Source organism: Carassius auratus, chromosome 27 (assembly GCF_003368295.1).
Source record: "Carassius auratus strain Wakin chromosome 27, ASM336829v1, whole genome shotgun sequence".
Taxonomy (NCBI): domain Eukaryota; kingdom Metazoa; phylum Chordata; class Actinopteri; order Cypriniformes; family Cyprinidae; genus Carassius; species Carassius auratus.
Window position 1 is genome coordinate 6,436,577 of NC_039269.1, and position 27,780 is coordinate 6,464,356.

General features: G+C 38.7%; 1 long non-coding RNA gene across 1 annotated transcript; it reads right to left on the reverse strand.

Annotated features, from left to right (window-relative positions):
• Positions 1-16,388: 16,388 nt before the first annotated feature.
• LOC113045249 (uncharacterized) lies at positions 16,389-22,955 on the reverse strand. Its single transcript, XR_003275965.1, has 2 exons — positions 22,799-22,955; positions 16,389-16,480 (listed from the first exon to the last, which is right to left on the reverse strand). It is a non-coding gene; the product is annotated as an uncharacterized LOC113045249 (long non-coding RNA).
• Positions 22,956-27,780: the final 4,825 nt, after the last annotated feature.

Here is a 27,780-nt window from a genome sequence, read left to right on the forward strand (position 1 = left end):
AATTTTTTTTTTTATATTTTACATAAAGAAAAAAAGCCTTAACATTATAAAAAAAAATTTTTTGAATGAAAATTAAGCACATTTGCATTAAACATGTATTTGCATTATTTGCATTTTAAATAATATCGCTTTTAATGTAAAAAATGCACTTGTATGAAAAGAGAGAGAGACAGAGAGAGGGAGAGAGAGAGAGAGAGAGAGAGAGAATCACACAAAGGAAGTCTGAACTTGAGCAAACACAGATATAACTGGCTGCATATTAATCAGCCGGCTCATTAGCATGCGACCCCAGACGGGTTTGACCTTGACCTCTAGGCTCTTTCTTCACCTGCTGCGCTGCATTCAGGCCACGTTCTCATGCTTCAAGCCCCACAAAAGCACCTTCGGCTTAATATTTATGTTCAGATCCGTCTAGACGTCTATTGTCTACCAGTGAGGTTAATAGTTTCGCTTTGGTCACTATCAGCTCCATTCATACATAAAGCAATTTAGATAGATAAAAAATATATAATGTATTATTATATGAAGTCGACATCTCTCAGCTGACTTCCTGTTCCTGCTCTGCTCTGCTCTGATTGGCTGCCGTCATGCGCTGCTCTGCTGTAGTACTCAGCAGATCACAGTGACATCACTACTATTATTTAGGGTGTTTTGTGCATATGCGTCACATTTGGTGAATGCTTTCCCCGGCAGCTGATGTGTGTTGTGCTGAATTTACAGAGAGGCGGGGCTTGTGTCTCATTTGCCTGTCACTGCATCTGTTCAGACTGAGCAGCATATGTGCGGCCAGCGACGAGTATATATGCAAATGGACACATGCACCAACCCAGACACTATTCTGTCCGGCGACCCCCACATTAGCACAAACACACACACACACACACACGTGGATGCTTTTAATAGGTCTCATTCATACCCAGACAGACATTCTCATGACCCAGACATGAACCCTCAAACAAACCCTCATGTTCAAGTGCAAACCCCCAAATCACACAAACACTAGCGCAGACAAACCGACACAATGCACAAGCACCATTTCTCGTCTCCACTATTGTGTAATATAAGTCATGCATTAACATTATTACTGCTATTAGTATTGCATATTAGTGTTTGCATATTCAAGTTGTAATACTTGCATGCGTATGATTTCACCTGGCTGTTTTACTGTGGTTTCACGAGTTCACCCTTACATCTAATCTGAAGGCAAATAGTAGGCATATTTTGGCGTGCTGTCCTGGGGGAGGGGTCCGGGCCCGGAGCATAGCCCGAACCCAAATAACTCCCCCTATCCCAATTTGGGATAAATAGATTAGAAGTGAGGAGTTGGGGTGGAGGAGGGTTGCCGAAAAACTGTCGTGGGACAGGAGGTAGGAAGACTGGATATATATACGCGTGCGTGCTATAAGATGATTAGCTAAACGAGATGCACCTGTACCAAATTGGATGATTATCTGATCGTGCTTCTCCCGAACTTTGTTAATAAAACCACATTTCACGAGTTCACCCTTACATCTAATCTGAAGGCAAATAGTAGGCATATTTTGGCGTGCTGTCCTGGGGGAGGGGTCCGGGCCCGGAGCATAGCCCGAACCCAAATAACTCCCCAAAAGAAGCTTAAAGCCATAGGACAGCAGCCAGAGAGATAAAATTTAGTTGCCCCCCAAAATATGCATGTTGGGAAGAAAATGCAGAGCGACCTGGAGAGCCCGTGCAGTGTTCGACGAGAGCTGCGGCTCGCAACGTCTTACCAGTGAGCCCTCCATGCCGCTTATGGGAGGAGCACAATGCCAGATATCAAGAAATGAGGGACTCTTGCTGCCTCCGAAGGGAGCTGCGGCTCTGCTGCACCGGAAGGGAGAGTCCCTCTTGCGGCTGAGTACGAGGCGCGGTTTGTTGCATCTGATGGAGGGCTCTCACTGCGACTGAAGGGAGCCAGCGACTGTATCCCATCGGGAGGGAGATCCCTGGCCGCCATAGAGTATGCAACATAACTCGGACGGGGGGTTCACACTGCGACCGAAGGGAGCCGTGGGTCTGCTGCACCAGAAGGGAGAGCCCCGTCAGATGCTAAATAGGCAATGAGATTCGAGCCGCGGTTTGGCGCGTCGGATGAAGGGCTCCTAATGCAACCGAAGGGAGCCAGCGGCTGTACCCCATCGGGAGGGAGATCCCTAGCCATCGTGGAGCATGCAACATAACTCAGATGGGGGGTTCACACTGCGACCGAAGGGAGCTGTGGGTCTGCTGCACCGGAAGAGGAGCCCTAGTCCGATGCTGAGAAGGCAAAGAGACGCGACTGTTGGAGGGACTCCCGCTGCATCCGAAGGGAGCTGCGGCTCTGCTGCACCGGAAGGGGGAGTCCCCCATTGCGGGTTTATGGAGGCACGGTTTTTTGCCTCTGAGGGTTCTCCCAGCCTCCGTAGGGGGTTCGCAACTCTGCAGCAGGAGTGCTGCCCCGGAGGGGAGAGCCCTGATTGACGCTAACTAGAATACGACTGTTGGAGGGACTTTTGCTGCGTCCGAAGGGAGCTGCGGCTCTGCTGCACCGGAAAGGCGAGTCCCCCTTGCGATGCGAGGCATGGCTTGATGCGTCTGATGGAGGGCTCTCACTGCGACCGAAGGGAGCCAGCAGCTCTATTCCCCCGGGAGGGAGAACCCTATCCGCCCTTGAGCATGCAACATAACTCAGACGGGGGGTTCACCCTGCGACCGAAGGGAGCCGTGGGTCTGCTGCACCGGAAGGGAGAGCCCCATCAGATGCAGAATAGGCAAGAAGATTCGAGGAACGGTTTGGTGCATCGGATGGAGGGCTCCTGCTGCGACCGAAGGGAGCCAGCGGCTGTGTTCCCCCGGGAGGGAGATCCCGGTCCGCCCTTGAGCATGCAACATAACTCAGACGGGGGGTTCACCCTGCGACCGAAGGGAGCCGTGGGTCTGCTGCACCGGTAGGGGAGCCCCGTCCGATACGGAGTAGGCAAGAAAACGCGACTGATGGAGGGACTCTCGCTGCGTCCGAAGGGAGCTGCAGCTCTGCTGCACCGGAAGGGAGAGTCCCCTTGCGACTGTATAAGCGGCTTAATTTGATGCATCGGATGGAGGGCTGTCACAACGACCGAAGGGGGCCTGTGGCTCTGCTGCACCGGGAGGGATACCCCCATCTGCCGCTGAGCGCGCAGCGCAACTCAATGACAGATGAAAGGCTCACACTGCGACCGAAGGGAGCCACTGCCCAGCTGCACCGGAAGGGAGAGCCCTGTCCGATGCTGAAATAGGCAAGGAGATTGTAACGATGGCTGGAGGGCCCTTACTTTGGCCGAAGAAACGATAACTGAGAGGCTTCTATTATTCAAGTACACAACATGATTTAAGGAGGAATATATAAAATTTTTTTTTTTTTTTTTTTTTTTTTTTTTTTTTAAATGTCTGATGAACAACAACCGAGGGCATCTATCGGATTATGTGAGAGGCCCCTTTTGAGCTGCTTAAGATTAGGGCTGAAACGATTCCTTGAGTAACGCGATTACAAAAAATGATGTAGGCAAATTCCTCTGCTTCGAAGCCTCTTTTAATTTATTCTAAATCTCATGTCGGGTTCTTTCGCAATGAATTTTTTTTTTTTTTTTTTTTTTTTTGAATGAATTAATCAAAATAGGTAATTGCACTTACATCCGATTCACGAATTAATATCTCTAAATATTAAGACGGAACAGTGTTTAAATGTAAAGCCTGCATGTTCTGTGTGTCTCTGTTAATGAATGGAGCAGGAGCGCGACTTCCTTTTTCACACACACACTGAAGCGCGCATTACTCTCACGGTAATTTCTGCGTCTGCTGTCTCACTAAATGAGGACTTGAACACATGAACAACATCTCCAGAACTGCTCTGACAGTCAGTTCATGAGCATTTGACTTTAAGTAAAACTAGCGTCACATCACATACACAGAACTGAAAAGGTACGTCAACCCGACTAAATAAAGGTCCGGGGTCCTGACATTTTATCCTACCCATCAGATTTACTGTGCATGCGCACATCAGTATAATTAAGCAACAACACATTTTGTTACTCGATAAATTTTTTTTTTTTTTTTTTTTTTTTTTTTTTAACCAGAGTCGTTGATGAAATGAGGGACCATCGTGAATTTAGATTGGGCGTTCCGGAGTTAGACAAAAGCGAGCCTGATGAGGTTGAATTGGAGAATGGACATAAAATATATATATTTATTTATTTATTTATTTATTTATTTATTTTTGAGGCTCTTGCGGCAGCGAGAATTGCGGCAGTAGGGAAGGATGGAAAGGGCTCCTGCGGGAGCAGACACTGCTATGGCAGTGGTGAAATATAGGTAGAGGCTCCTGCGGGAGCAGACACTGCTGCGGCAATGGTGAAATATAGGTAGAGGCTCCTGCGGAAGCGGAGACTGCTGCGGCAGTGAGGAAAAAACAGAAAAAGCTCCTGCAGGAGCGGACAATGCTGCGGCGGTGGGGAGATACAGAGAAAGCTCCTGCGGAAGGATGGCTGAAGTGAGGATTGACCATTACAGATAGATAGGGCATGTTAGGAGAGTTAGCTATGGTAGATTAGGAGTTTTAGTGAAAGGGGATGAGCTGGCGTTAGAGGGGTTGGCTGAAGAGGGTTCGAGATAGATATATAAATAAATAAAATAATCGGCCTGACCAATAATAGGTCTTGGTACCCTCTGCCTTCTGGCAAATCTGGAGCTGGAGGCCACTGAACAGAAAAATGGTTAGTAGCATGAGGGAGCGGAAGAGTTGAGGGCGCGTTTACGAATGGAGGCGGCCTCACGTTTGCTTCAGCTGCTGTAGCTGTGGGACGTGGGAAGGGGCTGGGGTGTGTGATGTCTTGAAGAACCTGTGTAGCCTGCACTGCTAGCAGAAGTAACAGGATGGAAATACTGAGATGTGCAGGCCCGTGTTGCAAGTAAAAGTAGCTTCATGCTTGCTTTGGCTGCTGTAGTTGTTGGCTGATTTGACAATTGCTCAAACCTTGTCTGAATTAATACAGTCCTGTTGGAAAAGCATCTTTTCCTCTTGTTTTGGCCTTTGGGCCCTTTTAAACAGCCTCCGGAGCAGATAAATTTGGGATGCTGTTTTCCTGTTGTAGTATGGACTGTGAAAATAGAGGCTTTGAAACAATGTAGCATGTTTAGTTTTATAAACCATTGTACCAATAGACATGTCTATAGCAGTAACGTTAATTGCAGTAATTCAAATTCAAGCCGTTTCTAAAGACATTTACTTTGCATGCTTTTCATATAACAGTCCTAAAAAAGACGATAGAAAATTTACTCACACTTGTTGTTCTGCAGCCAAACACGAGGCAGTAGCGTGAAAAATTCTGAATAATCATGCCAGTAAATGGTGAAATATGTCCCTAAATAATTGATCCTGCCGGAATAATTGCATGAAACTTATGTCTGTATCATCTCAGTGAGGTTTAAACATGCACAGTAAAGCAAATGTAATGTCTGTAGACATTTCGGTGTGGATGACAACTCTGCAAAAAGCCTTTGCTTCGTGGTTAAAAAGTGGCATCGTCATCGGACAGAGTTAAGTCATAACGCCGTTTAACAAATTTTGGCGTCTTCATAAGCGCATTCTATATATAACGTCTATTTAAATTGTTCAGATGAGCAAATCACGAGGTTTTCTTGCATGATTAGCATTTTAATTGTTTGGTCAGACGGTTCATATATTGATCTATATATTCACGTTCATAAATCGGGGATTAAACGTGGAATGTATCTTTTGTATGCTAAATATGTAAACAATATGTGCACAGTACCTATAACTGCGCTTTACATTTTGCAAGATTGACATGCTAAATGGCTAACTGACCCGGTTTACTCTCATCTTAACAAAATTGATAAGAGTTCCTTGCGTTTACGAACGACATGTATCTGTTTAATCAACTCGACATGTATACCGGTTTAGTCCTTTCGTTCACGAATGAGAGCTCTCGATCTCTGAGACTCATATGAAACTCGTTCATTGTGGATGACAACTCTGAAAAATTCTTCATGAATGAGTGTAAACCGAGAACGATTCGTTCGCCTAGAAGATTCATTCGAAAAAACGATTCTTTCACGAACGACATGCCACTACAACAACGCACGGTCTTCGCCGCTAGTGGAGGCAGCATCGAACTGCGACACGGCAGAAAAAGCGAGAGAGGTTTACTGCGGGGAGAACTGGAGCACGGCTGCGATCCAGCATTATAATAGAGCCCGGTCCTGGCGAGAAAATCGTGTTGCCGAGTGAGGCGAGCTCAAGGATTTGCACGAGCTTTTGGCCACAACGTGTGGCTTGGCGAGAAGAGCAGCTGACCGATGACGCTTGGTGTTCGGCGGATAGATATCTTCGTCGGAAGGAAGATTGGGCCTGTGATAAGATGACGGACAGCGCGAACCGAATGCTGACAGAGCGAACCGAATGCTGACAGAGCGAACCGAATGCTGACAGAGCGAACCGAATGCTGACAGAGCGAACCGAATGCTGACAGACGGTCTATGCCGAAAAACTGTCGTGGGACAGGAGGTAGGAAGACTGGATATATATACGCGTGCGTGCTATAAGATGATTAGCTAAACGAGATGCACCTGTACCAAATTGGATGATTATCTGATCGTGCTTCTCCCGAACTTTGTTAATAAAACCACATTTCGGTCGTGTGTATATAGCATATTTTGAAAAAGTTTTTCAATGTGCACTACTGTTAAAAATTTTTGGGGGAAGTTTTGGAAGTATTCTAATGCTCATCAAGGCTGCATTTGTTTGATAAATATACAGTTAAAACAGTAAAACTGTGAAACATAATTACAATTATAATAACTGATTTGAATGTATTTTAAAATGCAATTCATTCCTGGGATGCAAAGCTGAATTTCCAGCATCATTACTCCAGTCTATTAGTATTGCATATTAGATTTAATGATATTTAAACCTTTGAACTATTAAACATTTTAATACTTGAATGCATGCAATTTTCACCTGGCTGTTTTAGTCTATATATAACAGATATTTATATTTTTCAATGAGCATGTCCTGTTTTTTTATGTTTTTGAAATAATTATTTTATTGCTTAATGAAGCTTGCATTTATTTGATCAAAGATGCAGGGAGCATTTTCAGCATCATTGCTCCAGTCTTCAGTGTCACACTGTAGTGTAGCCAGAAAAGAGACTCTGGGTGTGCATATGAAAATCTGGGTGTGCCACATTTATTGTCAGATTACTGTGCAAAATTATGGGATAGTATTTTTGTCACACTGCTTCCGTCCAAACATACTCCTAGTGGTAATTTGCAGGTCGTGTCAAAATGTAGTTAATTGTTAAATTTAATAATTTTCTTCCAAATACGATAATTTTGAAATATTAGCTATTTCATTTTGTTTATTTTTCATTAAAGTTTATTCACCTTAAATAAATTATAATATATAATTATAGGATTAAAATTAATTGTAGTTGCTCAATATAGATATTTTTTTCATGTTTTTGTAATGTCTGGGAAGCCAGAATGCGCATGCATCAACATAAACATTTATTAGCTGAACCCTGTTTTTTACGTGCCATTTATAGCAAGCCATATTACAGATGATATTAAAGATGCTTTGTCAGATTTAAGTTGAAGCGCGTGCCGAACGTGTGTGGTGAACCGAACGGTTTGGTTTTTTTATTTCAGCAAACCGTGCCATCCCTATTACCTCAATAATCAATCAATTACAGGCCTAAAACAATCATGCCCGCGTCTAAATCAGTTGTATGGTCTGGTTTTCAGTCTAAAACAGTTGTGTCAAGTATAAATGTCTCGTCTGTTTCGGGAGGTGCGCGCGCAGTCAGCGGAGGCTCGCACCTTTTTTTCTCAGATTTTGAAAAATCTTCGCGATCGACTTAAAATGCTTCCAAGATCGACTTGTCGACCGCGATCGACGGGTTGGTGACTCCAGATATAGCGACCGACTTTTTTTTTTTTTTAGCAAGCATTGATTATGCGTGACACAGTCTCAATTTGTGGGAGGCATGTATTGGGCTTCAAACGCTGTGCGCGCACCCTACCTGGCACACCCGTCTAGAGTGTGTCCACCTTTGTGTGTGGGTCCAGGTATGTGGTGTATTTGGGATAATGTGTATATATGCATGATGAGCAGTCATTGGTTCCCATGCCTGGGAAGAGGGTATTTAAATCACGTGATGTGATTTGCACGTGTGAAATGTGATGTAATCAATATGTGATCTGAACACCAGTAAAGTATGTTTTGATAGCATTTGGTGGCTGGCCTCATGAATATATAACATAAATTGGCGACGAGGATAAAGTGTGAGAAGACATGGCGCAAATCGGAAGATTGGATGAGTATAAACCGGAAAATGAGTCCTGGTCTGCATATATTGAACGAGCGGAATTGTTCATGATTGCAAATGATGTGGATGATACGAAGCAAGTAGCGACTTTGCTTAGTGCTGTGGGAGCGTCCACATATGGATTACTACGGAATCTGGTTCAGCCTGCGAAGCCAAAGGATAAAACGTTTGAAGAAATTGTGAACATTCTGAAGGCCCATTTTGAACCAAAGCCGTTAATAATAGCTGAGCGTTTCCGATTTCAGCGCTGTGTTCAAAAGCCCCATGAAACTGTGTCCCAGTATGTTGCTGAACTGAAACAATGTGCATCTAAATGTGACTTTGGTGCAAGTTTGGATGAGTCTCTACGTGATCGTTTTGTCAGCGGAATCCGAAGTGAAGCATGTCAACGAAGATTGCTTTCGGAAGACACACTCACTTTTGCACGGGCACTTGAAGTTGCTCACAGTATGGAAACCGCAGATCGAGATACGCAACAGCTGAGGAAAACAGAGGATTCAGCGACAACAGTGCATAAGGTAAATGCAAAGACTGTTTATAACCAGAGACAATGCTATCGTTGTAAAGGGAAAAACCATAATGCACAGGAGTGTTATTTTAAAAACTCTAAATGTCACAATTGTGGAGTGATTGGGCATATAAAGAGAGCTTGCAAAGTTAAAATGAAGTCACATCCTAACAGTAAATATGCTGAACAACAGAACAAGCACAAAGTAACAGCTTATATGCATGCTGAAGAGCCGGAGCTGGAAATGTTTCCATGTTAAGTGATACTGAGAAACAGTCTTTCCGAGTAAATTTTACTGTGAATCAGCAGGATTTATTGATGGAGATTGATACAGGAGCGGCTGTAAGCATCATTTCACAACAAGAGTATAGACGATCGTTTGCCCATTTGCCACTGGAGGGAGCTAGAGTCAAGTTAAAGACCTACACCGGTGAATGCATTCCAGTGTTGGGTCAATTCACAGCTACTGTACAATATGAGGATCAAGTGAATGAGTTACCACTGATCGTAGTCAAAGGGAATGGTCCAAACCTGTGTGGGAGAAACTGGCTTCAGAAAGTAAAACTGAATTGGAAGATAATTCGACATGTGAGTAAGCAGCCTGGGTCCATTCAAGAAGTGCTGGACAAATATAGTGAAGTCCTTAAGGATGAGCTGGGCACTTTAAAGGACATTAAAGCCACTATTTCAGTGAAACCAGATGTGCCACCCAAGTTTTTTAAAAGTCGTCCTCTTCCTTTTGCTATGAAAGAGCGTGTGGAGAAGGAAATTGATAGACTGGAAAAAGCTAATGTTATATCCCCAGTAAAATACAGCGAGTGGGCTGCTCCAGTTGTTCCTGTTATAAAAAAGATTCCACAATTCGCTTATGCGGAGACTACAAAGTCACTGTTAATCAAGCTGCCAACACTGAAGTGTATCCCTTGCCACGGATCGAGGAAGTGTTAGCCACTTTGAGTGGAGGGAAGTTGTTTTCCAAGATTGACTTGGCACAAGCATATCAACAAGTCGTGCTGGATAATGATTCTAAGAAGTATACGACAATCAACACTCACAAGGGATTATATGTGTATAATCGTCTTGCTTTTGGCATCAGTTCAGCCCCTTCCATTTTTCAACGAATAATGGAAAATTTGATGAAAGATCTGAAAGTAATTGTGTATTTGGACGATTTGTTGATCACAGGTAAAGATGAGCAAGAACATCTAACAAACATTTGCAAAGTCTTACAGCGTCTTCAAGAATCAGGCTTAAGAGTAAAGAAATGTAAATGTGAGTGGGGACAAACACGGATTGAGTACCTGGGTCATGTGATCGATGAAAAAGGGGTGTATCCGACAAAAGACAAGGTAAAAGCTATTCAAGATGCGCCAGCACCATCAAATGTGAAGGAACTACGAGCTTTTTTAGGTTTGGTAAATTATTATGGACGCTTTGTACCACAGCAGAGCACAGTGTTGGCACCACTGTATAGACTGTTGAAAGAACAAACTGCTTGGTGCTGGGGGAAAAAGGAACAAGGTGCTTTTAGTAGATGTAAAGAATTGCTCACCAGTGACAAAGTGCTAGTATACTATGATCCACAACTGCCTTTGACTTTAGCATGTGATGCTTCCGCTTATGGAATTGGTGCGGTGCTTCAGCACATCATGCCAAATGGTGACGAGCATCCCATTGCATATGCTTCACGTACTTTGTCCCCTGCTGAAAAGAAATATTCACAGATTGAGAAGGAAGCTTTGAGTGTGATCTATGGAGTTAAAAAATTCCATCAGTATCTTTGGGGAAGATCTTTTAATTTGATAACTGATCATAGACCATTAGTGACTCTGTTTGGTGAACATAAGCATTTCCCAATGATGGCTGCCGCTCGCATTCAGCGGTGGGCGATAATTTTGTCGGCATATGATTATCATATAATGTATCGCAAGGCAGAAGATCATGGAAATGCAGATGGCTTGTCACGAATTCCATTACCTGAAATTACCGATGTAGGAACAGAAGCCATTTCAGCAAATATCAACACACTTTTGACAAACCATCTTCAAGAAGCTCCTCTAAATGCAGCACAGATTGCCAGAATGACAAGAACAGATCAAGAACTTTCTAAAGTGTTTCGTTATGTCATGGAAGGTTGGCCAATTGAAGTGTCAGATGATTTGAAAGTATTCTACGCGAAAAGAGATGAACTGTCAGTAGAACAGGGATGTCTGCTATGGGGCACACGAGTGATTGTACCATTCAAATTTCGAAAATCAGTGTTACAGGAAATTCACTCAGGACACCCTGGCATTGTTAAAATGAAAGCTCTGACTCGTAAATACGTGTGGTGGCCTAAAATTGATACGGATATAGAAAGAGTTTGCAAGGAGTGTCAAATCTGTCAACAAGAACAAAGAATGCCAAGTCACGTCCCTCTTCATCCTTGGGAATTCCCGGGTGAGTGTTGGAAAAGGTTGCATGTGGATTTTGCTGGTCCGTTCTTGAACAACATGTTTATGATCATTGTTGATGCTCATTCTAAATGGTTGGAAGTTTTTCGTATGTCACAGATTACTTCTCAAGCTACTATTACCAGATTGAAGAGATTGTTTTCTGCATATGGATTACCTGAACAAATCGTGACTGATAATGCAACTACTTTTACTTCTGATGAATTCCAAAGATTTGTGAAGCAGAATGGTATTATGCATACCAGAAGTGCACCAAAACACCCAGCAACAAATGGTTTGGCAGAAAGATATGTCCAGACGTTCAAGAGGGGTATGAAGAAATTGACTAATGAGCAAATGTGCATTGATGATAGACTATCTTTATTTTTATTGCGCTATCGCACAACTCCTAATTGTACCACAGGTCAGTCACCATCTGATTTATTTTTAAAGAGACACATCCGCACCAGGCTGGACTTCCTGAAACCAAACATTCATGAGACGGTTCGCAGAAAACAGTATTTGCAGAAAAATCAACATGACTATCGGGCAAGAGAGAGATCCTTTGCTGTGGATGATTCTGTTTTCTTGCGAAGTACAGTGGGAGGAGATCCGAAGTGGTTATCTGGAGTGATTACACAACAGACAGGACCTGTTTCGTACAAGGTACGTGATCCAGCATCGGATACTGTGTATAGACGGCATGGTGATCAATTGAGACCACGCACTTCGTCCTCAGAGATTCCAATGCCACCGAATGAAAAGGAGACTGCTCAATCTGCTGAATCTAATGATCAAGCTCAAAATGCTGAACTCAATGATCAAGATTCTGGATTTGCTGGAATTCCAGGTACATTTGACTCTGAGGTACCTTTTGAACTAACAGAACCCCTGATTCCAAGTCCAGGGGGTCTACGTCGCTCTAAACGAACTATTAAATTACCACAGCGTTTTAGAAATTGAGAATTTGAACACATGTGGTGCTTTTGAACTGATAATGTGGTGTATGATTTTTAATGGGGGAGGAAATGTGGTGTATTTGGGATAATGTGTATATATGCATGATGAGCAGTCATTGGTTCCCATGCCTGGGAAGAGGGTATTTAAATCACGTGATGTGATTTGCACGTGTGAAATGTGATGTAATCAATATGTGATCTGAACACCAGTAAAGTATGTTTTGATAGCATTTGGTGGCTGGCCTCATGAATATATAACAAGGTACATGCTGAATCGGCAGGTAAAAAAAGCCTTAAAAAGTCCAAATATTAATTTATCACCAATTAACTGTTTGACAAACACTTCCTGCTTCGATGTCCAAATCTGAATTTTAAAAAATCTCAAACATGCTACAAAGTCCCGATCTGAATCAACCGAGTCGCGAACATGCGCCGAAGTGTCGATCTGAATCAACCGAGTCGCGAACATGCGCCGAAGTGCCGATCTGAATCAACCGAGTCGCGAACATGCTCCGAAGTGCCGATCTGAATCGACCGAGTCGCGAACAGGCTCCGAAGTGCCGATCTGAGTCAACCGAGTCGCGAACAGGCTCCGAAGTGCCGATCTGAGTCAACCGAGTCGCGAACAGGCTCCGAAGTGCCTATCTGAATCAACCGAGTCGCGAACAGGCTCCGAAGTGTCGATCTGAATCAACCGAGTCGCGAACATGCGCCGAAGTGCCGATCTGAATCAACCGAGTCGCGAACAGGCTCCGAAGTGCCGATCTGAGTCAACCGAGTCGCGAACAGGCTCCGAAGTGCCTATCTGAATCAACCGAGTCGCGAACAGGCTCCGAAGTGCCGATCTGAGTCAACCGAGTCGCGAACATGCTCCGAAGTGCCGATCTGAATCAACCGAGTCGCGAACAGGCTCCGAAGTGCCTATCTGAATGAACCGAGTCGCGAACAGGCTCCGAAGTGCCGATCTGAATCAACCGAGTCGCGAACAGGCTCCGAATTGCCGATCTGAATCAACCGAGTCGCGAACAAAAAAAATAAAAAAATAAAATAAATAATATATATATATATATATATATATATATTCTAAGTAAACAACAATAGTCCAAGTTTAGTAAACATTTTTTATTGAGACTATGAAAAATAATTCTGCATCTATTTTTAGGTGTGCCAGCTGCCACTTTGGGTGGCACAGGCACACCCGTGGTGGCTACGCCACTGGAATCAACCGAGTCGCGAACAGGCTCCGAAGTGCCGATCTGAATCAACCGAGTCGCGAACAAGCTCTGAAGTGCCGATCTGAATCAACCGAGTCGCGAACAAAAAAAAAAAAAATATATATATATATATTAAAAGTAAACAACAATAGTCCAAGTTTAGTAAACATTTTTTATTGAGACTATGAAAAATAATTCTGCATCTATTTTTAGGTGTGCCAGGCTACGCCACTGGTGTCACATGCTATTTAAATTGCATATTAGAATTACTAATGTTTAAATCTGTAAAACTCTATATTAAAGTTGTAATGCTTGCTTGCACAGCTTGTTATTTTACTGTGGCTTTGATCGTATTTTATAACTCAACACGAGGAGCAGGGACACTGAAGACTGGGGTTAGTCTTACTGATGTATAAAGGGGTACTGATGTTTTGAGTTTGTCTCTGTCTCTGTCCTGTTTCCACAAGGGGAACAAAACAGACCGATTCTGTCCTACATCTCGGACAGCTTCGCTTCATCTAAAAATAAATGTGAAGTGACAGAATTAGAAGCTAATTTAACCCTGTGTTCATTTGAATTCACTGCTCAAATGCATTTGTTTTAATAGTTTGAAATGACTGTGACTGGACACCTACATTGACGTCTCTAATGTTTCTAGTGTTTCGTTCTCGACAGAAATGTTGATGAAGCCCCATTTGAAGCCTCCTGCTTCAGACCATGACATCTCAAAAATGACTCAAACTTTGTTCATCTGCATAAATATTCAATAATTCATTGGCTGCACAAAAATGCTGTGATTATAATATAAATAAGTATTAACATACTAAATAATCCTAATAATTATACGTTATTATTATCATTGCACAAAATAATAAACAAAATAAGAATAATAAGAAACTATTATTTTACAGTAAAATAAGATATAACATTATTATTATATATATAATTACTACTAATACTACTAATGCTAAATAAAAATATAAAACTAAACAATAAATCTTATTACTTTTATTATATTATTGTACAATACAATAATTTAATATTTAAGAAAAAAAAATATATATATAAAATATAAATATAATAATAATAATATAACTACTACTTAATAATATATTTAAAATATTAAAATATAAAAAAGAAAACAAAAATTTGTATTTAAGAAAATAGAATAAAAATAAGATTTGTATAATACAGCTATAAAATTACTCATAAACCTGCAGCGCATATATTTATTTTAATTACCTTTCCGAATTTGCCATTTGATGTCATTGTGATTTCCATTTTATTTAAATTTATGGTGCATACAAAATTATATGAGCTGTTTTTCACATGTATTTCATATCTGTATGTTACTCTCTATATTAGCTCTACACTAATATCTTACAGTAAGACAACTATTGATCCATTTTGGCTTATTTTTATGTATGTTTGGGAGGAAACATCTTGAAACTTTATTGAAACACACATGAAATCTCCATTAAGAGAAAGCTCTACTCAATAACATCATTCACTATGTGTTTTTGCTTCTAAATCATGATAATTGCAATCAAAACAGCCACCATAAACGATTTCCAAGGCTCAGTAATATTGGGGTTTATATTCACTCGCTGAGTGAACATACTAATTAAGCTTGTTCATCTATTAGCCGGTTGCAGTTGGCTCTCCCTCCCTCTCATTGGTGTTTACAGTGAGGGATTTGCATACGAGGGGTCTCTGTCTCACTTTCCATACGGCAGCGAGAGCGGCCCCATCTCAACCGTGCTGACTGCTCAAAAATGCCTCTTTGAATGGATTGTTTCTCCCGTCCAGAGATTTATATGCTCGTTCACGAGCGATTAGCATTGTTCTCCTCCCCCTACAGCTAAATCAAGGATATGCAAATGAAATTAGACAGAGATTGTGAGCAGCTAAGGGTGGCACAGATGGCAAATGGAGAAAGGAGCCGCCATCTTTTTGGAGGGAAATGGTCAGCCGGCAGAAGTGGCCACCATTTTGTCATTTTTGTCAGCTCTTTCAGTCATCTTTTTGGAGGGAAACATCCATTTTCTCATCAGGGAAATGGCCAGTTGGCAGAGAGGAGCCGTCATATTCTCATCTTTTTGGAGGGAAGCATTCATTTTTTTGAAATGGCCAATTGGCAGAAGCAGCTACCATTTTCTCATGTTTTTGGAGGGAAACATATATTTTTTGGAGGGAAAGGCTAGTCGGCAGAAAGGAGCCGCCATTTGTAATTTTTTGGAGGGAAATGGCCAGTCGGCAGAAGTGGCTACCATTTTTCCATCTTTTTGGAGGGAAACATCCATTTTTTTTGGAGAGAAACATCCAGTCGGTAGAAGTGGCTACCATTTTCTCATGTTTTTGGTGGAAACATAAATTTTTTTGGAGAGAAATGGCCACCGTTTTCTCATCTTTTTTGAGGGAAACATCCATTTTCTCATCTTTTTGGAGGGAAATGGCCAGGCGGCAGAAGTGGCTACCATTTTGTCATCGGTTTGGAGGGAAATGTCAATGTGTAAGTCAGTGATTGGTAGATTGGTAGAAGTGAATCTGTGATGCTTTCAAAACGCTGATTTGTTCGATCCAATGTATCTAATTCTGATTTGACCAATCACATGAGTTTGAGTCAGGACTCTCTGTGTGTTTAATTAAATCGTTTTTTCTTCCGACTAAGCAGCCAACTAGCAGCCATTAATTTTTCAGATCTGAGTTGAGTTTTGGATACAGTAAAATGTTTGACCGCGAGCAGGATATGATGTGTTCAAATCAAACCTATGAGCGTGAGCTGGGGTTAACAATATTTTTGCACTAAAACATTATTCTTTAAACACTCTCTTATGTCCTAAATTATCATTTTATGGGTTTGTGTGGATGTGAACTGCACAAACTCAAGCACTCACCTCTTCCTCATCTCCCATCATCCTGCTGGAGAACACACGTTCATCTCTCCATCTCTCCAAATGCTCCTTCAGCGCTCCTTACACTGGCTTCCCTGCAGACAGAGACGAGTGTGAGACGTCAGACTGCTGCTTATGTCTTCAGGTGCTTCATGCAAAGAGTTACAATTCATGAAATGTATGTTTCTACATACAGATAGGGGAAACAAATGTGTTTGTATGTTGATGCTTCATTTTTGCATGTGATATTGGTAATAATCTCATATGCAGCATTAAACAGTGTAGAATGTTTAAAAAAATACAAACACAAAACAAAATTGCTAAATACAAAAGATAATGCACAATAAAATTACAAAAATTAATGAATAAAAATTAATGAAACCATATATACATATAAAAAAAATCACAAGAAAAATAAAATAAAAATAAATTATATATATATATATATATATATATATATATATATACACTGTAAAAAATAAGTGTAATTTTAACTGTAAAATTTTGTAAAAACGCTACGGAAAAAAACTGATAATAGGTTAACAGTAAGTTCCCGTACTATATACAGGGAAAAACTGTAAAATATCTAACAAAGCATTTAATGTAAGTTTACAGTAAAATTATGTTAATTATACAGCTTTTAGAAGTAAAAAAAGAACAAATCAATGTATAATTTACAGTCTAAAACTGTAAACTGATATTCCCAGAATTCCCTGCGTGACACTCCACGTTTGAAAGTATTTTGTTTAAATAATCATGTTTTTAAATAGTTCTTGTTATCAGTTATGTACATTTGAGCTTTATGTTACATCTTCTGTTGCTTAATGAAAGTTTTTTGCATTATTTAAGTATCACGTGTGTTACCATGATGGTGTTTTGTGTTTCCATAAATGTGCACCTTCTATATGTTAATATATACTTCTGCTTGTGGTGAAGCCACTTGTGATGAGCTTTGATACTTCATGTGGCTTTCTCTTATACAGTACCATCTTTATTATTATGGTGGTTGTCAGTATTTTCAAGGTACAAAACAGATTTAATTTTGTGTGTTGTTGAATTTACTGGTTTATATTCACATTTTATTGTTTGTAAATTACAGCTTTATATTGTAAAATTAACAGTTTTTGACGTAAATGTGTTTACAGTTTTCTGTATTTTTACAAAATTATTCTGGCAACCACAGCTGCCAAAAAGTTTTTGTAAAAACAACAAGAAATTTTTTACAGTGTATATATATATATATATATATATATATATATATATATATATATATATAAAAAGAAATTCAGAAATTTGTCATTTGACCATATTTATATGAATGGTAATGTGTCAAGAACCATGGACAGCACCAATGTCAGTCGAGGCGCATCTCTCTTCCCTAAACGTCTGTAAAGGCCCCCAGAAACCCAACATTTATTCATACTGAGGCTTTGTTTGTGCAGCAGCGCCGGGTCCATGGGAAATCACCTGCGCCCGAGTCCTTCCTCAAAAGCTTGAGTGAAGAGCTGCTCAAAGAGCCGGAGCCCGACTCGGTCCTTCAGCACATTACATCTCCTCACAATACACACACACAAGCATCCACACACTGAGCTAATTACAGGGAGACCCCCGTCCCATTTCCATCTGAATCACTGCACAGAGGAGGAGAGACGCGCTGGGTCCTCTTTACTGAAAGGACAGGCTTGTGTCTTTGAGGATCTCCTCCATAAAGAAGAGTAAACAAGGCCCTGGCGAGCTAATTGAGCGGAACGGCATCCCTGCGGATCCTACGAGGGAAAACCATCAAAAGAGCCAAAGAGAGAGACGCTGAGGCCTGAGTGTCAGATCATTAGACTAAAAACACACAGCTACAGCAAATATACTATATGTTTTTATGTGTTAAATGCATTTTAATATTTCATTTGTTTCTGTTTTTCAGCAGAGGGACATATTTTGATGTTTCTCCTGATCAAACTTTTTCTTAAAGTCTGCAATGAAACGTCTCTTCTGCTCATCAGTGCTGCATTTATTTAATCAAAAATACAGTAGAAAATAGTAAAATATTATTATAATTTAAAATAACTCTTTTCTATGTGAATATCTATTAAAGTGTAATTTATTTCTGTGATGCTCCGCTGTATTTCCAGCATCATTCCTCCAGTCTTCAGTGTCACATGATCTTCAGAAATCATTTTAATGCTTCAAGAAACATGTCTGATTATTATCAATGCTGAAAACAGTCGTGCTGCACAATATTTTTTTGTGCAAACTGTGATACATTTTATTTTGCAGGATTGACAGATTAATAAAAGATCAAAAGAACAGCATTTATTTGAAATAGAAATCTTTTATAATTTCTTTAACTGTCATCAGCTTAATGCAACTTTGATAAATAAAAGTATAAATTTCTTTAAAAATGTAAGATTAGTGTTTCATATATGATCATATTTATACACAAAACATGTTAACGCCAAGAAATAATGTAAAATACCATAAAATAATTATTTTATTCAGAACTGACGTCACTTTTTGATCCGTTTGTGTGATGCAGCTCTTCTCGAGTTATTCCTAAAGCTGATAATGATATTCCAAACATCTATCCAACATTCAAAAGTGAGACAAATTCAAATTCAAGAAGGTTCCGAAGCGCTGCTCATTCACACACACACACACACACACACACACACACACACACACACACACACACACACACACACTCACAAACACTCACACACACACACACACACACACACACACACACACAGCTGGCCCCCTATTATTTGGACATAGATCACAGATCGTATTGAATGTGTGGCAGAGAGACATTCCTTCTGAGTTGCTATGTGTGAGTCTCACAGTCGTCTGTCTGTCTGCGTCCTGAGACACAAGGCCAAGTTTAAAGTGACTAATGGATGAAGGGAAGGAATTAATAAACCTTTGCTGCTTGATGAGTTGAGATCAGTTTTAATACATTTCTTTCCTCCTGTACTTTATGGTTTTTAGGGCTTTTTTATAAAGCTTTTAGTAAATATACATATACACATACATATATACATTTCATTTACAAATTATAAAATAAAACACACACACACACACATACATATATTAGTGCTGTCAAATGATTAATCGCGATTAATCACATCCATCCAAAATAAAAGTTTTGTGTATATTTTTTATGTATAAATACAAACATATACAGTATATATTTAGAAAATATTTACATGCATTAACATGTATATATTTATATTTATAGTACAGATAAATATATTTAATATATAAACAAAAAAAATATTATATATATATATATATATATATATATATATATATATATATATGTGTGTGTGTGTGTGTGTGTGTGTGTGTGTGTGTGTGTAAACTTAATTTACAAATAATAAAATTTCTATATAAAAAGTCTAATAAAAATAATATTGCATTTAAAATATTGTGCTAAATATATATATTTATATTTTCTGTTTCTATCTATATCCATGTGGTTTGATTTTGTAGTTATTTAAACAACCTCTTGTCTTTGGTTGAAATCACTGTAATGCACAGATTTAAGTGAATTATTGCTTTTGTAAAATGATGAAATAAATGACATCAGTAAATTTGTATTTAATTCATAATTCAACAAAGCAATGCAATAAAAAAACCTGTGTTTTATAAATGAGTTTGTATGTGAAAACGGGCAAAACATTTTGAAATTCAAGTAAACGTTTCATAAATACACACGTGAAGGTGAAGCTGTATGTAAGAAACAGACAAACAAAATGAAATGCATGAGCTGCAGCTCCGTCTCTCTCTCTCTCTCTCTCTCTCTCTCTTTCTTTCTCTGTCTCATCAGACAGCTCATTAATTTGCACAACTTCGATATGTTCTTTTTCTTTCTCTGTACGTATATATTAGCTCTGTGACATGACCCTGGCTGTTTTGTGTCTGGCTGGTCGTGGGAAAAAGAAGCCCAATCTTTTCACAGCTGCACTGCACCAATGGAAGCCCCAGCCCCCCCATCCCAAACCCCCACCTTCATAAACACATCTCATTATTCAAGCTCTAGTTTGCATAGAAATGTTAAAGGGGACTGCTTTCCATCCGTAACAAAGAACAGCCACCTTAAACGTGCTCGTTGTATTCTTCATACAAGCAAAACACTGTTTTCAGTTTAGCAGGTTGTGCATTCAGAAAGAACCATTTAAGGAAGTGCATTTGAATAATCATGAGTTTTAGTTGTTATTTAACACCAGAATAATGTTTTTAGTTTAGCTGTTTGTGCATTCAGAAATAGTAGGTTCTGGACATAAATTTTTATGTATTAATGTTTTTATTATTGTTCAATAGCCCTAATATTACACTGTGTTCGGTTTAGCTGTTTGTGAATTTACAAAGAGTTGTTTGAGGGCGTGCATTTGAATAATTATGAGTATTTGCTATTGTTCTTTAAGTAACACTGTTTTCAGTTTAGCTGTGCATTCAGAAAGAGTTTTTTATTGAAGTGCAATATAATGAATAGTAGATCTGTTGTTGTTTAAATCTAAAATAACACTGTTTTTAGTTTAGCTCTGTGCATTTAGGAAGAATGATTTTAGGAAGCACGCTTAAGAATTCTGGATTTGTGTTGTTATTTACACTAAAATAGCACTGTTTCTTTGTGCTGCATGCAGAAAGAGTTGTTTAAGAGAGGGAATATTAATGATTATGGGGTTTTGTTGTTATTTAACACTAGATTAACACTGGTTTTAGGTTAGCAGTTTTTGCAATTGGAAAGAATCATGATAGAACAATATTTGTCTGAGATACAACTATTTGAAAATCTGGAATATAAGGGTGCAAAAAAAAAAAATCTAAATACTGAGAAAAGTTGTCCAAATGAAGCTCTTAGCAATGCATATTACTATTATATATATTACAAATAAAAAGTTACGTTTTTATGCATTTATGATAATGAATGTACAAATTATTTTCATGAAACATTATCTACTTAATATCCTAATGATTTTTGGCATAAAAGAAAAATTGATAATTTTGACCCATACAGTATTTTTGGGATTTTGCTACAAATATACCCCAGCGACTAAAGACTGCTTTTGATTTACTATGATTTACTAAAGGGTTTTTATGCAAGTAACCTTTATTCTGAGTTTATGCAACATTTTTTTTTCTTTTTCATGTTACTACTTTATATAAACTTTATTTGAACATCAAAAAGCAACATTTCTATAATGCTTGCAAATCATAAATTGCAACATTTTCTTAATATATATAAAAAACTGGATGTTCAGAAATCACAGCATTTAATATTAATCGACTTAATAGGAACATTAGTAAAATATTTAGTCTTTGTCAGCTGGGATTCAAGAACATATAATATGCACTTAAATGTTTTGATGCAGTCTCAGAAAAAAGGTGCAAAAGCTGTTAATGGGGCAGCAACTTTTTCAGATTAAAAGGTACACTTTTGTACCTTTCAGGTTTTAATATGTGCATTTAAAGTACCAATTTGGGCCATTTAGACACAAATGTGTACGTTTTGATAATGTAGGCTACTTGTATACTCCTTGTGCATGAATGCTTTAATACATTAAGCCATCTGACTTTAGATTACTTTCAAAACGCACAAAATGCTTGGATTCAAGAACATGCAATATGGATACTGAAGTGAATTATATCAGCCTTGCTGGCTCATGCATTTACAACAACCGCACAAAAGACCGACACCGTGAAAGGCCCCGAGAGGAACAGCGTGCACCTGAAACACACGCGTGATCAATGACGCTGCGCGTGCACGCGCTCCCTGAACGCAATTTGCGTCAACGCATTCCACACACATTTCTGCAGTAATTCATTTTAAAGCATGGATTCTGTTCATGCACTTCCACAAAAGCCTGTATGACGCGCTCGGTCCCGGTTCTCTCTCTCCGTGCCTCCGCTCTCTGTGGTTCATGAAGTCAGTGGGATTAGTTTCTGCTTTCGGTTCTCTAGCTTTATGATATGCATGAACTCATACAGCTAGATAACCAAAGAGAAAAACTAGCCCGTGCGTGTTAAAGAGGCCGTGACAAACTGAGAGCTTTTAGACAATGTCATTTCTATTCATCAGCATCACTCCCTCACACACACAAGTGCATGCAGCAACTCCAATAAACTCAGTAGCAGGGTTGTGATTTGACCTAATAACAAAAACAGATAGCATTTATACATTTGTGGAGCTCTGATGTTGAATTTAGATATTTATGGTCTATTGTTTACATTAACTGATCAACAGAATCGACTTTATTTCCATATTCAGTTAAAATCTATATCTTTTAACACATAACATAGCTTAACTGAATGTGTTTGCACCTTTGTAGTGCAAGTATCAGTTCTATATAAAACGCTAGCTGACTTCACTTGCATGGATGCAATAAGAGATACAAATGAACTTTTCAAAGACATACCTTATTTCTGATGCTCAGATCATTTGGTACACTCCACTTGCTTTTATAAATCCAAAGACTATTGGTTAAGATTGTTTTAATAATGCCAGACACTAAAGATGAGACACACACATGCTTCAATCTTCAGAGCAGCATCTAAGAAGCACTGACCTCATTACACATGACAAGCCCCTCCCACATCCTGTGACTCCGCCTCTTTCTCACAAGTCTAGGCCTACTTAATCTTGCATTTCAATAAATGGGGACACACCACAGACTTCCTCTGTTTATTTAAAGTACTTTATGCATGTATTATACATGCATTAAACACCCCAATCTTTGAAAGAAAACTTTTTGCATTTTTAGAATAATACAAAAACATTTCAATATATCAATATATTTTATGTGATGATATCTATATAGCTACATATTGCTTTCATAAATCAAATATATATACATTTATATACACACACATATAACGCACACAAAATAGATTCAATCTCAATATGTTTGTATTAAAATCTATTTTTATGCATCACACATAAACTGTTTTTATTAATTTTACGCATGTATTAATCAGTTATCGGCATTATTTCGGCCTTTATAATTTGTTAAATTAGGTTTTATGATCCTGCAGGACTTGTGTTTGTGAATAGAGGCCTTTAACTGCACCATTCCCCTTAATGCGCTATATTTAGGTGAAATATTTTAGAACACGTCATCAAAGACAAACACACACACACACACACACACACACACACACACTGGTTTGCAAATAATGGGATCGTCCACGTCTATTGGTTTACATGGTGGAATATTCCATTCTCTGCATGCAGTGTACACACACACACACACACACACACACACACACACAAGCTCTTCAGATCTAAAATCATTTATGATTCTACAAAAACACAATTAGAATGACGTTCACGTTTAAACAATCCGAGCACCAGAACAGTCATTAATCGAGGTTTAAATTAAATTAACTATTTAATCAACGGAGTGAAAAGACGGAGTTTATGAGAAGTAACTGTGAGCGGATGATTTCACGAGCTCAATAACACACAAACACATTTCATTTATCCTTTTATCGACACATTTTAAACATTATTAGGATTGTTACATTTTATAGCCTACTTAAAAAAATTAAAGATTAATTTTAATTATTTCATTTTGAAAAGCAACCCTCTCTACACCATTCTATCTCATTTATCTCTATTTTATGTTATTTATTATTATTTATTTATTTTTTGTCAGAGAGTAAAATGACATTAATAACCTGTAGTTTAATATCATACAATACACTAATTCAAAATAAACAGAACAAAACATTTGGCACTGAATTAAAGAAATGTCTATAGTTTTAATAAGGTGCAAATGTGACGCGTTTTGTTATATTTTCTAATGTTTTAAAATGTTTCGAATTTTATTTCTTTTCTTATTCTTCTGATCTCTCTTTTTCTGTTTTCTTGTTTTGCCTTTTTTTCTTGATTTCCTTGTGCTTCATCCCTGCAGCATGTTTTCACTTTTCGACAGAGTTTTTTCGATTTCACAGAATGATTTACGTGTATATTTACATTAACTTTTCTTTTTTTATATACGAAAGATGCTTTTGTATTTGCTTAGACAATCTAACCCTAAAACTGATATGCTAAAGTGGAATATCGTATAAAAGTAGTGTGCCTCGAACAGAAATCCGTGTTAAATACAGGTGCATCTGCATGGAGCTTCAGTCTAAAATCAGCTGTGCATTATTACGAGCTTCAGCTGCAGGTATTACAGATTATTAAATATGATCGATACATATGACAAGCCACACTTTGAAGAGTCATTGTGCGTGCACGTGTTACCTTATTTTGTGTTTATATCTTTCATTTTTAATTCATCTAAATGAGTCTGTGATCTTTTTCAGCATGCATTAAAAAGTCTTGAGTTGCATCACCTTAATTATAAGCGCCAAACAATTAAAATAAAAATCTGCTCAAAAGAGCCGCTGTGGAAGACGTTCGTAATTAAATGATTTTGATTTAGTCCGTGCAAAAATAACTAAATAGGCCTAAATTAATAATGCATCATGAGACATCAAAGGCTTTTCTTCATGATGATCTGAACAGTGAATACAGAGCCTCATCAGCACCTGTTGATCTAAAACTGCACGAAACACAAATCACATCGAATAGAAATGCTCTTTTATTAAGATTCCCATAAATATACAAATAATATATAGAAAATATATTTGCGTAAATATCTACTTCTGATTAGTAAATATATATGTATATATATGTGTGTGTGTGTGTGTGTGTGTGTGTGTGTAAAAGAAGAACACATTTAGTATTAAAAAATAAATTACGCCTATTACAATTATTTAATATTGTTGAAATGAACATTAAATAATTTTAGTATTTTTTTATTTCATAAACCACTGAGATTAAATTAATAAAATACATTTCGTATGCAAATCTTACTAAAGATATCTTCTCTTTTCAAGAAGAAGCGACTGTCATTATTCATCAGTCTATTGTTCCTCTCAAATAATCCTCGCTGAAGAACCGTGTGAAAACACACACACACACACACCACAAACAAGTGACCGAGTAAAATGAGGCCTGAAGAAAGAAGTCAACATCAAGTTCAACAACGAGCTGTTCCTCATTATCATCACAATACAGTCTGGGAGCAGCGAGGGGCCACAGACACACGAGAGCTGGCCACATTTTCCCATGAAGAGCTGAACACATACAGGCCTCAGACTTCCTTCCTTCCCTACAGTCCTCTCCATCATAATTAAATGTGTTATTTGGAATTAGTAGATTTATACACAGGTTATGAAAATGGCAATGCATGGAATATTTGTTTCAATGCAGAGAGCAGAAACACAGCAGAACAGCATGAATAAACTCAGAAATTAATGCAACAAGAGAAAACTGAGAATGCAACTGCATATCTTCACCTTATAATAGTTTATGGAGTTTACTTTAAATGCACAAAAAATTGCATTAAAAGTCTGAAAGTTTAAGAGTGTGTGCATCTATCCATCACGTGCAAAAATAATAAACGACCGTGAAGTTTTTTTGGCGCATTAAACTGTTTTAAGCGTACGACTCAGATTAAAATCTAATATAACAAGAACATTATCTGTTCTGGTTTACTGTGCAACTGAAGCATCGTGAATGCACATGAAAGCTGAAGTGAGTGCTCACCGTGTGCTCGTGTCTTCAGCTCCAAATGAAAGTGAAGGATGAAAGTTAGAGGAGGCTCTGCAGCATCATAAGCACAGCTAGACGCTCCTCCATTGCGGCTCGTTTGCTTTTGTTCCAGCTCTTTCCTTTCATTAATGTACATCCTTTAGCGTTTCTGTTCGTCTGCAAACAGCTTCGAGACCGAGAACCGAGAGAATGACGGACTGAGCGCGAGAGAATGAGATAGAGAACGTGAGGGGAGGGGCAGAGAGAGAGAGAGAGAGAGAGAGAGAGAGACAAAGCGAGCATCCATTCCCAGGGAAAAGAACCAATGCAGCAGATTGTGTGTGTTGTCAGGGAAAACTGCGCGTTTTATTAATGCATCCTGCTAATTATTTATAATGTAATGGGTTGATGCATCATAACACTTGCTAATATGTTTTTTTTTTGCTAACTCTCAAAAGATTTCATGACAAGAAAATAGGTTACGAGTGCATTCTCTCTTAAATATGCTTTGACTGCTGCAGGACTTCAGTCATAACTGCGTGTAGAGATGACAGACCGAGCCACGCATGCTTCACGTGTGTAACAGGACACACATGTCTGGAGCACATGCACGGCTCGCCATGTTGAATAACTCAACAGCGCGAGCGCGAGCTCCGGTTGGCCGGTGTTGGTGTGATTCAAGCTGTGCGCGGCGCATTCAAACCGGTGCGCGCGCGCCCCAAACGCGAACGCGAGGAGAGAGTGTGATCATACCACGGATAAAATTACAGAAAATAAGCTGTTATGCAACATCTTATGCATTATTCGGATGTATGAATTATACATTAATGGAAATAATAAACATTAAAAATAACATAAAAAGTGCTGTTTGAATGCTCGGGGAGATTTGTGATTTTTAAAAGAGTTTCCTTATCCAAAATACAATTGATTGCAATCTTTTTTTTAGAATGTATTTGTAATTTTAAATGTGCAAATTTGCCTGCAATTTTAGATTTATTTTAGACATTTAAGAGGAAAGCAACTCAACCCTGCAACCCTGAATAAAGTACATAAAATAAAATCGCATGTAGAATTTAAACCGTCAAAGCAGTGTATTTGCTTTTATAAGGTTGAGTTAAACTGATGAAATACAGGTTAATATATTTATTATATTCAACTTGAAATCATGCGAACTCACATTGCAATATTATAAGCCTACATTTGTAATCCATGTGTAGAAACGATTCATTCATAATAAAAAGACTAAATATAATAAAACAAAAAGTAGGCTAATTAACGACGTTCCTTGAGCTGATATTTTGAATTCAGAATAATTTGTCAGTTTATTTTAGAAATTCATGAACAGTGACGAAAGATATTAAAAGCTTTTACTGACACAGATCTCACATTTTTTCTCTGATCTCATATGATATTATTATCACAATGTGGCATGCAGAAGTCCTGAAGACCTCAATGGATCAAAAGACGAGAGATTCGCAGCAGAATAAAATCACTTTAGAGAGAGAAAGTGCGTGATGACGTCATTCTGCACCGTGCGTAATTAACCAACATAAGCGCTCATCTCAACCTCGTGTTGAATGTTTAAACACACGTCTGCTTATATTTATTTTTCAGTTATAATAATTGGGTTCAGCACTGTCTGTTACATTTATAGGCTATACAACATTTCATTAATGAGAAAAAACGTACAAGCTGCACATATATAAATATTAAAATATTGCCAAAATGAATAAGCTATATTCATTATTTAGACATTTTTCGTTAAAAAAAATCAAATATGTTTAGAAATGTTTTAATCCTCATTTAAACTGATTA